This window comes from Kogia breviceps, chromosome 1 (assembly GCF_026419965.1).
Source record: "Kogia breviceps isolate mKogBre1 chromosome 1, mKogBre1 haplotype 1, whole genome shotgun sequence".
Taxonomy (NCBI): domain Eukaryota; kingdom Metazoa; phylum Chordata; class Mammalia; order Artiodactyla; family Physeteridae; genus Kogia; species Kogia breviceps.
Window position 1 is genome coordinate 23032916 of NC_081310.1, and position 11061 is coordinate 23043976.

Sequence of the window (11061 nt, forward strand, 5' to 3'; positions counted from 1 at the left end):
TCACCTAAAGTCCATAGTTTACATCAGGGTTCATTCCTGGTGTTGTATACTCTATGGGTTTGGACAAATGTATAATGACATGCATCCATCTGTATAGTATCATACAGAGTGTTTTCAGTGCCTTAAAAATTCTCTGTGCTCTGCCTATTTATCCGTCCTTCCCCCAACTCCTGACCACCAGTGATCTTTTTACTGTCTCCATAGTTTTGCCTTTCCCAGAATGTCACAGAGTTCGAATCATACAGTATGCAGCCTCTTCAGATTGTCTCTTTAACTTAGTAATACACAGTTAAGATTCCTCCATGTCCTTTCATAGCTTGATAGCTCCTTTTTTTTTTTAAGCATTGACTAATATTCCATTGTCTAGATGTACTACAGTTTAGTTATCCAGTCACCTACTGAAGGGCATTTTTGTTGCTTCCAAGGTTTGACAATTGTAAATAAACAGCTTTACAGTGCTATAAACAGTGTACAGGTTTTTGTGTGGACCTAAGTTTTCAACTCATTTGTGTAAATACCGAGGAGCACGATTGCTGGATCATATGGTAAGAGTACGTTTAGTTTTGTAAGAAACTGCCAAGCTGTCTTCCAAAGTGGCTGTACCACTTTGCATTACCACTAGCAGTGAATGAGAGAGTTCCTGTTATTTTTACGTTCTCGCCAGCATTTGATGTTGTCAGTGTTCCAGGTATTGGCCATTCTAATAGGTATGTAGTACTGTCTCATTATTGCTTTAATTTACACTTCCCTGATGGCATGTGATGTAGAGCATCTTTTCACATGCCCGTTTGCCATCTGTATATCTTCTTTGGTGAGGTGTGGTTACCTGTGTTTTAATGAGTCCAAATCTTAATCTTCTGAAGGTAGAACAAGAAGGAGTGTTCTGCGAACTCTCCCTTGGAGCTACCTGGAAACTGCCTGATGAAGTGGAATAGTCACTGATGTTTACTTTACCTGTCCTGTTTCACTTATCACATTGGGCACCCACACTGCCCCCGACTTAGCATGAAGAGCATTGGAGCTAATATAGACCAAAGTCCCTTGGCCAATATGAAGTGTTGAACAACAAGGTAGAACGGATATTAGGTATTAGTACATTATAGTACCGGTGGAGTCCCTGACTCGTTAAAAAAAACTCATAAAAAAGTCAGCGTTAAGGTACGGCTAGACTAGGGAGCAGTTATTTGCATTATAAGAACATCTTCACTTTGCAAATAAAGCCTACAGAGGTGGATTAAAAAGTAGTCTTCTCTAGTAACTTTAAAAATGCAGTGTAATTTACATTTAAAAATTATTTTCTGAATTTAGAAGTAATTATTGTAAGGGCAAATCTGTTGGATCCATCTATGTTTGTGTGTGCTTGTACATGTGTGGTGAGTGTGGGGTTGTTCCTGAACAGGCTTTTGGTTCATCTGATAGGGGTCATAGACTTGGCCATACACATCCAGAGCTCCAATCATGTCCCTCAGAGTCGGGTATAGCTGTAAAATAGGCATAATAAAACTATGAGCAGGGTTGGGAAGATATATGTGAAGTGGGCTGAATAATGGCCTCCAAAGATATTAGACCATAATCCCCGGAACCTGTACATTTTAAATTATTTGGAAAAAGGATCTCTGCAGTTATGATTAAGTAAAAGATCTTGAGCTGGGGAGACTATTTTGAATTACCTGAGCAAGCTCTAACTATAATCACATGTGTCCCTATTAGAGGGAGACAGAGGGAGATTTGACCGCACACAAAGGAGAAGGTGATGTGAAGATGGAGGAAAGAGAGATTCGAAGATGCTGGCCTTGAAGATTGGAATGATGTGGCCACAAGCCAAGGGATGCTGACTTGTGGATTCTCTCCTAGAGCCTCTGGAAGGAGTGTGGCCCTGCTGACACCTTGATTTTGGCCCAGGGACACTGATTTCAGATGTCTGGTCTCCAGAGCCCTGAGAGAATACATTTCTGTTGTTTTAAGCCACCAAGTTTGTGTAGTTTTTTGATAGTAGCCATAGGAAACTTTATATAATATATTAAATCAAATAGCACAGTGCCTGGATGCAGAAAGTGTTTAGGAATCCAACAGATCTTGGTTTGAATGATCTCCTCATCCACTTGCTATGTGACTTTGGAGAAATTATCTAATCTCAGTCTAAACCTTAGTTTTTCCACCTGTAAAATGGGAATAACAGTAACTGTTTCACAGAATTATTATGATGATTAAATTAAAAAATGTTCAGTGTTTAGGATAGAGCAGAATTTCCCAGCCTTGGCACTATTTTGGGCTGGATAATTCTGTGTTGTGCTGGGCATTGTAGGATGTTTAGCAGCATTCCTGTCCTTTACACACTCAATGCCACGGTACACCTCACCACAGTGGTGATACTCAAAAATGTTCCCAGACATCGCCACATATTCCCTGGGGGGAAAAATTGCCCTAGTTGAGAACCACTGGTATGGAACCTGACTCATAGAAAGTGCTCAACATTACTATTTGCTGAATGAGTGGGTCTTTTAGGAGGGAAGTGGAGCGTGATGCTTAAGAGCATGGGCTCTGGTCTCAGACTGTCTGGGTTCTGATCCCAACTGTACCACTTACCAGCTCTGTGACCTCAGGCACATTATTTAACATCTCTAAGCCTCTGTTTCTCATCTGTAAAAAGGGAAAATAATATCTACTTCATAGGGCTACTGTAAGGATTAGATGAGATGATCCAGATACAGCATTTAGAATGGAGTCTGTCATATTGTAAACCTCAATAGTAATAATAGTCATAACAATTGCTACGGTTATTTACTATCTCTGAACAAGCAGTTGGGAATCAGAATGTGAACACAGCGTGGGTTGGTCTTGCCCAAGAATGAGGCAGCCCTTCTTAACTTTACCCTCAATCCCAGCTCTGCAATAAGTCTGTGCAGCTTGCCTCCTGTCCCAGCAGCTTCTTGGGGGCCTGGTCATAGCAATTAATTGATCACTGCCTTTAGAAGGAGTCCGTGTCATGGGCAGAATTTGCCCATACTACTGTTTTCATCCTGGCCTGGCCAGAGGTAGTGCATGGGCAGAGGGCAATCCTGTCCTCCAGGCTTCTCATATACAGGTGGGTCTGAGGATGCTTGAGGCCAGACATATGGCCAAGGGGGCCAGGATTCCATGTTTAATAGTAAAGATAGGGACGCTAACGTTCCTTGTGGGATACTGACCCAGGCACTATATGTGTGCTGGGAACTTAAATTCCTGCTGCCTGGTACCTCAGAGCCGAATAGGAATACAGACAAAAAAACATGGACAAGTGCTCGCAAGACCGTGATCTAAATATGCTGATGGTGGAGGCACAGGTGCTTGACATGCATCTAGGGCAGTAGGTAACCCCATTCTGGGGTGCTGGACTAATCAGGGTCTGATTCAGCTGCATAAAACAATAATATACAAAATAACAGAGGCTAAGAAAATTTATTTCTCTCTTACTGCAAAAGCAGTCTTGAGTTAGGCAGCCCAGGGTGATAAGACGCACCATCAGCTGTTAAGCCCTAGTCCACAGCTTAATGTTCCTTAACCCCAGGCATTGTTTAAAAACTAAACTTTTAAAAAAATTGGTAATTATGTTCTTTTTTTGTTGTTCTTTTCTTGTTTTTGAATTTTATTTATTTATTTATTTAATACAGCAGGTTCTTATTAGTTATCAATTTTATACATATTGGTGTATATATGTCCATCCCAATCTCCCAATTCATCCTGAAAACTAAATTTAATTTTAAATGTCTTGATCCCTATCCTAAACTTAACCCTAACTCTAACCCTAACTTCAACTCAACCCTAATCCTAACCCTACTCTAACCTGACTCCTAACCTTACCCTTCATGCTAACCCTACCCCTACCTCAAACTCAACCTGAATGCCAACTCCAGCCCCAATCTCCCTCTAATCTTAACCCTAACTCTAACCCTGCCCTAATGTTAACCTTAACTTTAACAATAAATCCAGTCACAACTCCAATCTTGTATTAGTCAGGTTCTCCAGAGAAACAGAACCAATTAGATGTGTATATAGAAAGAAAGATGTATTTTCAGGAATTGGCTTACATGATTATGGAGGATGGCAAGTCCAACATCTGCCAGAAGAGCTGGTGTTGCAGCTCAAGTCCAAAGGTTGTCTGCTGGCAGAATTCCCTCTTGCTCAGGAAAGGTCAGTCTTATTCTATTCAGACTGTCACCTGATTAGATGAGTCCCACCCACAGTATGGAAGGCAATCTGTTTCACTCAAAGTCACTGCTTTAAACATTAATCTCATGCAAAAACACCCTTACTGGGACTTCCCTGGTGGCACAGTGGTTAAGAATCTGCCTGCCAATTCAGGGGGCACGGGTTGCATTCCTGGTCCAGGAAGATCTCACTTGCCGCGGAGCAACTGGGCCCGTGTGCCACAACTACCGAGTCTGTGCTCTAGAGCCCACGAGCCACAACAACTGAGTCCACATGCTGCAACTACTGAAGCCCACATGCTCTAAGGCCCACGTGCTGCAACTACTGAAGCCTGCACTCCTAGAGCCTGTGCTCCACAACGAGAGAAGCCACCGCCATGAGAAGCCCATGCACCACAACAAAGAGTAGCCCCTGCTCGACACAACTAGAGAAAGCCCGCACACAGCAATGAAGACCCAATGCAGCCAAAAATAAATAAATAGGGCTTCCCTGGTGGCGCAGTGGTTGAGAATCCGCCTGCCAATGCAGGGGACACGGGTTCGTGCCCCGGTCCGGGAAGATCCCACATGCCGCCGAGCGGCTGGGTCCGTGAGCCATGGCCGCTGAGCCTGCGCGTCCGGAGCCTGTGCTCCGCAACGGGAGAGGCCACAACAGTGAGAGGCCCGCGTATCACAAAAAAAAAAAAAAATTAAAAAATAAATAAATAAATAAATAAATAAATAAAACAAATAAAAGATTATATACAAAAACAAAAACACCTTTACAGACACAGACACATTCATAGTAATGTGTAATCACATATCTGGCCTACCATGACCCAGCCAAGTTGACACATAAAATTAACCATCGAAAACCTCAACCCAAATCCCAGCCCTAATCCTGATCTTCTCCACAAAGAGTTCATTCTCCCTACCAAGCTGATACCTCTGCAGATAGGTTGGTTGACGTGATGCAAGAGGCCCTCTTGGTGGGTGGAGTGGGTATGGACACAATGGGACTCATGAAGCCAGTCTGCCTTGGCATAGGTGGTTAACAGCCAGCGGGGAGGGGACTGCAGAACCACAGCCGGAACGTTATGTTCTCATACCCAGGCCCCCCAGGCAGCATGAACACTGGTGGTATTTGCTGTATAAAGTGGTGTAACTTCAGAATGCTATTTTACCATTTGGCCTTCATGTTGAGTTGAAGCACAATTGTAGCAAAGCGTGCTGATCTTTATTTCACAGGCTTCGATTTAATGGCTTTTGAATTCATCTCTCAACCTATGTTAATTATCTACTGTGGCCTCAAATCCAGCAATTTTTATAAGAGGACTGTGGTGTTTTGTTTTTTAATTTTTTTTTTTTTTTTGAGGACTGTAATTTTTGTAGGAGGATTTTATACCAGCTTCTGTTAGCACTGGCTCACTGGGCATGGACCCAATAGAAGATTCAAATGAAGAATGAAAGAGCATTAGTGAAATTCATAGGAACAAGGAACACTTTTTAGAGAGTAGAAGAAAAGCAATAGATGGCCCTGTTTTGGTACAATTCAACAAATGTTTTTTTGGATACATGCAAAGAACTGGGATTAGCACTGCTAGAAATCAAATACCAGAGAAATGGTTACCAGGCATGGGGATGGGGAAACCGGAGAGGAGGTGGCAGGATCAACACACAGATCACTTCCCACACCCTCATTCTGTGCTTCAGTGTGACAGTATCAGAAAGGCCTTCCTGTGCGCTCTGCGAAAAAAGACAGCCCTCCTGTATGAGTCCGGGGCCCACAGGAAACAGACGGTACATTCCACGAGGATTTTGAAGAACATTAATGAAGAGCTGGGAGTAGGGAAAGGAAACTAGGGATAGTGTGGCACCCAGGGACCAGCTTCACTGAGAAGCTGTTCCCAATCCCAGGCCTGAAGAGGTAGGAGGAGGGAATGGGAGTATCAGCATCTCGTTAGAGCCGGAGTGGCCTAAGAGGCACTGTTGTCTAGATGCAAGTGGATGCAGGGGATGCAGCCCCTGCCAGGACCGAGGACAAGAGGAAGCTGAGAAGACATTCCCAGACTTCCCTCTCCTCCCATCAATGGTGTGTTGAAACTGGCTTATACTGATTCATCAAGGCCCACGGTAAGGATCTCTTCCCAACTCTGACATCAAGATGGCTGTTTGAAATCTCTCAAGGTGGAGTGTTTACACCACAGAAATGGGCAAATGCTACAGATCAGGTTGCTTTTCCTTGGAGAGCTGGCTGATACACATTTACTACCACAGCACTGCCCTCCACTCTCTCATCTCCTCTTTCTGCCTAAGCCAATAGGAAGGCAGAGGTGCCCTTGGGGGAGCTTGGGTGAAAGAAGCCTTGTAGGCCAGTCCCTGGGGCACGGAACAGGGCTGAGAAGGAGCACGATGGGTGAATTGTACGGGAGGGAGGGACAGTAAGCAGAGAATAACCAGCACATCCCGCTGTCACTTTTGATCCCTTTACCCTGCTCTAGTTGTTTTAAGGATCTCATTACCACCGGCCGTATTGCAGGCTCATGTTTGACCACCTGGCTCTCTCCCTAGAAGGGAAGCTCTTGGAGAAAAGGGACTTTGTTTTCTTTTCTAACATGTCTTTAGTACTTCAAACAGGAGCAGATTCTCAGTAACTTTTCTTTAAAGTTTCAGATTATTTATTAAACAGTGTAAACCCCAACACAATACACCAACATGATCACGCATTGAGAGGGCAACTATTTCCTGGTCAAGTGCAAAATTGTGCAGATGGCTTCTGGGAGACCTTCATTCTAAGCAGCTTTACGGTGAAACATTTCATTTAAAAGTCTGCATCTTCGGGCTTCCCTGGTGGCGCAGTGGTTGAGAATCCACCTGTCGATGCAGGGGACACGGGTTCGTGCCCCGGTCCGGGAAGGTCCCACATGCCGCGGAGCGGCTGGGCCCCCTGAGCCGTGGCTGCTGAGCCTGCACGTCCGGAGCCTGTGCTCCGCAACGGGAGAGGCCACAACAGTGAGAGGCCTGCGTACCGCAAAAAAAAAAAAAAAAAAAAAAAGTCTGCATCTTCTTTCTTCACTTTGCTGTAATCTACATTCACTGGGTAGAGCTTGTATTAATCTTTGGGACCCACTTTGTTCCAGGGTTCTGGGTTATTCTTTCTGTCCAAACTGACATCTGGATTGAACAATGCCAGGCACCAGACATACAGTGCTTCTCCCATACCTCCTGCTCCCATAAATACGAAGAGGGGGACCGAGCTAGGATGATTCTTGGCCTGACCAATGATCTGGAGGAGCATGGTTGTGACACAGGCCTCGAGTAAATAATTTTGTTGAATGAAAGAGTATAAGGCAGAATTTAAGTGGCTTAAGAGAAGTGCTGGGTTATGCAGAGGAGAGATTCCATCTAGCATGGAGTGTAAGGCACCCATGCAACACCCAGAGAGAAAGGTCTAGCAGGCAGCTGGAGAAACAGAGGTTGAAGATACAACCTGATTGAGGGTGGTGTCAGATTGAGGGCCTGATCATGGAGGATACCAGTCTGCTGGACATCACTGGAAGAACATCAAAGGAGGGGACAAATGTCAAAGACAAGCCAAAGGAGAGGGGAAGGGAGAACCCAGGAAGCAGACAGAGAAGGTCCAGACAGGGAAACAGGCAAATGAGCATGAGGTGTAGAATTTGAGGAAGGAGCATGTCAGAGAGAAGGAAGTGAGTGATGCCAGTAAAACCTGGCATTTGGTTAACACTCAACCCATATTTGTGCTGAATGAGGTTGAAATGAAGCCTGAGATATGTCCACTAGACTGTATAATGAGGAAATTACTTGTGACCTACACGAGTCATTTTAATAAAGAAGTGGATTCAGAAGCCAGATTCCAGTGAGTTGAGGAGTGAATGGATCACTTTAAAAATTAAGTATGGGCTTCCCTGGTGGCGCAGTGGTTGAGAGTCCGCCTGCCGATGCAGGGGACACGGGTTCATGCCCTGGTCTGGGAAGATCCCACATGCCGCGGAGAGGCTGGGCCCGTGAGCCATGGCCACGGAGCCTGTGCTCCGCAACGGGAGAGGCCACAACAGTGAGAGGCCCGCATACCGCAAAAAAAAAAAAGAAAAAAAAATTAAGTACAATGCTACAATACAGATGAAACTTGAAAACACACTAAGTCAAAAAAGCCATGTATTGTGATTGCACAACTCTGTGACTATACTAAAAACCATTGAATTGTATACTTTAAATGGGTGAATGTACTGTATGTGAATTATATGTCAATAAAACTGTTATTTTAAAAAAATTTTATGCTCACACAACTCAATATCAAAACCCAAACAACCCAATCAAAAAATGGGTAGAAGACCTAAATAGACATTTCTCCAAAGAAGACATATAGATGGTCAGTAGGCATATGAAAAGATGCTCAACATCACTATTAGAGAAATGCAAATCAAAACTACAATGAGGTATCACTTCACACTGGTCAGTACGGCCATCATCAGAATGCCTACAAATAATAAATGCTGGAGAGGGTGTGGAGAAAAGGGAACCCTCCTACACTCTTGGTGGGAATGTAAATTGGTGCAGCCAGTATGGAAAACAGTATGGAGGTTCCTTAAAAAACTTAAAATAGAGTTACCATATGATCCAGCATTTTCACTTCTGGGCATATACCTGGAGAAAACTCTAATTCGAAAAGATCCATGCACCCCAATGTTCATAGCAGCACTATTTACAATAGCCAAGACGTGGAAGCAACCCAAGTGTCCATCAATAGATGAACGGATAAAGAAGATGTGATATATCTATACACATCTATCTACCTATCTGTCTATCTATCTATCTACCTAAATCAGCCATAAAAAAAGAATGAAATGGACTTCCCTGGTGGTCCAGTGGTTAAGAATCTGCCTGCCAATGCAGGGGACACGGGTTCAATCCCTGGTCCGGGAAGATCCCACGCACCGTGGGGCAACTAAGCCAATGTGCCGCAACTACTGAGCCTGTGTGCCACAACTACTGAGCCCGTGCTCTAGAGCCCATGAGCTGCAAGTACTGAGCTTGCGTGCTGCCACTACTGAAGCCCATGTGCCTAGAGCCTGTGCTCTGCAACAAGAGAAGCCACCGCAATGAGAAGCCCGCGCACCACAATGAAGAGTAGCCTCTGCTCGCCACAACTAGAGAAAGCCTGCGCACAGCAACAAAGACCCAGTGCAGACAAAAAAAAAAAAAAAGAAACAATGTCAAATGCAGCAACATGGATGGACCTAGAGATTATGATACTAAGCGAAGTCAGACAGAAAAAAAAATCATCTGATATCACTTACATATAGAATTTAAAATATGATATAAATAATGAATCTATTTACAAAACAGAAACATACTCACAGAGATTGACTTATGGTTACCAAAGGGGAAAGGGGGTGGGGAGTGATAAATTAGGAGTTTGGGATTAGCAGATACAAACTACTATATATAAAATAAACAACAAGGTCCTACTGTATAGCATACGGAACTATATTCAGTATCTTGTAATAAACTATAATGAAAAAGAATCACTGAATCACTTTGTTGTACAATCTGAAGCTAACACAACATTGTAAATCAACTATACTTCAGTAAAAATAAATAAAAATTTATTATGAAATATTTTTGCTTACAAATACATACCCTGTATTTCATCTGCTCTTAGACACCATCAATTGTCAGAAGCATCTTTTTTTTTTTTTTTGGTCATGCTGTTTGGCATGCAGGATCTTAGTTCCCAGACCAGGGATCGAACCCACGCCCCCTTCAGTGGAAGCACGGAGTCTTGACCACTGGACACTTCCCTTAATTACAGGGAAGTCCCAGAAGCAGCATTGTTTTATGTACCACAGAGAAAGATAATAGCCTACCACCTAAACTACGGCACAAGCCTATTCTTACCACATTGGTTGTGAGATGCATCCCAATTTCAGAGAGATTGCATTTTTTAAAATGTGAGCTTTAGAATCCATGAAATAAATAAAAATTTAAAACAATTTTTAAAAAGGGGCTTCCCTGGTGGCACAGTGGTTGAGAGTCCGCCTGCCGATGCAGGGGAAGCGGGTTCGTGCCCCCGGTCCGGGAGGATCCCACGTGCCGCGGAGCGGCTGGGCCCGTGAGCCATGGCCCCTGAGCCTGCGCGTCCGGAGCCTGTGCTCTGCAATGGGAGAGGCCACAACAGTGAGAGGCCCATGTAGCACAAAAAAAAAAAAAAAAAAAAAAAAAAGAATCCTTGACATAAGGTACATAGCATATATACATGTGTGGTTGCAGAGGGGGCAGGTGTGGCTGGATATAGGCAATGTAATAAACAAGTATAAGAGTCTGAGTACCCGGGGACTCACCCTCAGTACAGTTATAGCCCTTTCTTTTTCCCCCTCCGTCCTGCTGGAGTGACCACCATCTTAGTTTTTTGGTTTCGTTTTTTTTTTTAATGTGGTACAATATATATAACTTAAAACTTGCCATTCTAATAATTTTTAAGTGTACAGTTCAGTGGCATTAAGAACATTCACATTGCTGTGCAACTATTACCCGTATTCACCTCCAGAACTTTTTCATCATCCCCAAACTAAAGTTAAATAAACTGAGTTAAACAATACCTCCTCATTCCTCCCTTCCCCAGACTTGGTAACCACTGTTTTTACTTTCTTTCTCTATGAATTTGGCTACTCTAGGTACTTCATATAAGTAGATTAGTATAATATTTGTCCTTTGGTGACTGGCTTATTTTACTCAGCATAATGTTTTCCAGGTTCATTCATGTTGTAGCCTAATTTTCTTCCTTTTAAAGGCTGAATAATATTCGACTGTATGTATGTATATACCACATCTTACTTATCCATTCATCTGTTGATGGACATTTGGGTTGTTT

The 11061-nt window shown here is 43.4% G+C and overlaps 1 pseudogene; it reads right to left on the bottom strand.

Moving 5' to 3' along the window:
• Window positions 1-6142: 6142 nt before the first annotated feature.
• On the bottom strand, window positions 6143-7464 carry LOC131758072 (cytochrome c oxidase subunit NDUFA4 pseudogene; annotated as a pseudogene).
• Between the last annotated feature and the right edge of the window lie 3597 nt (window positions 7465-11061).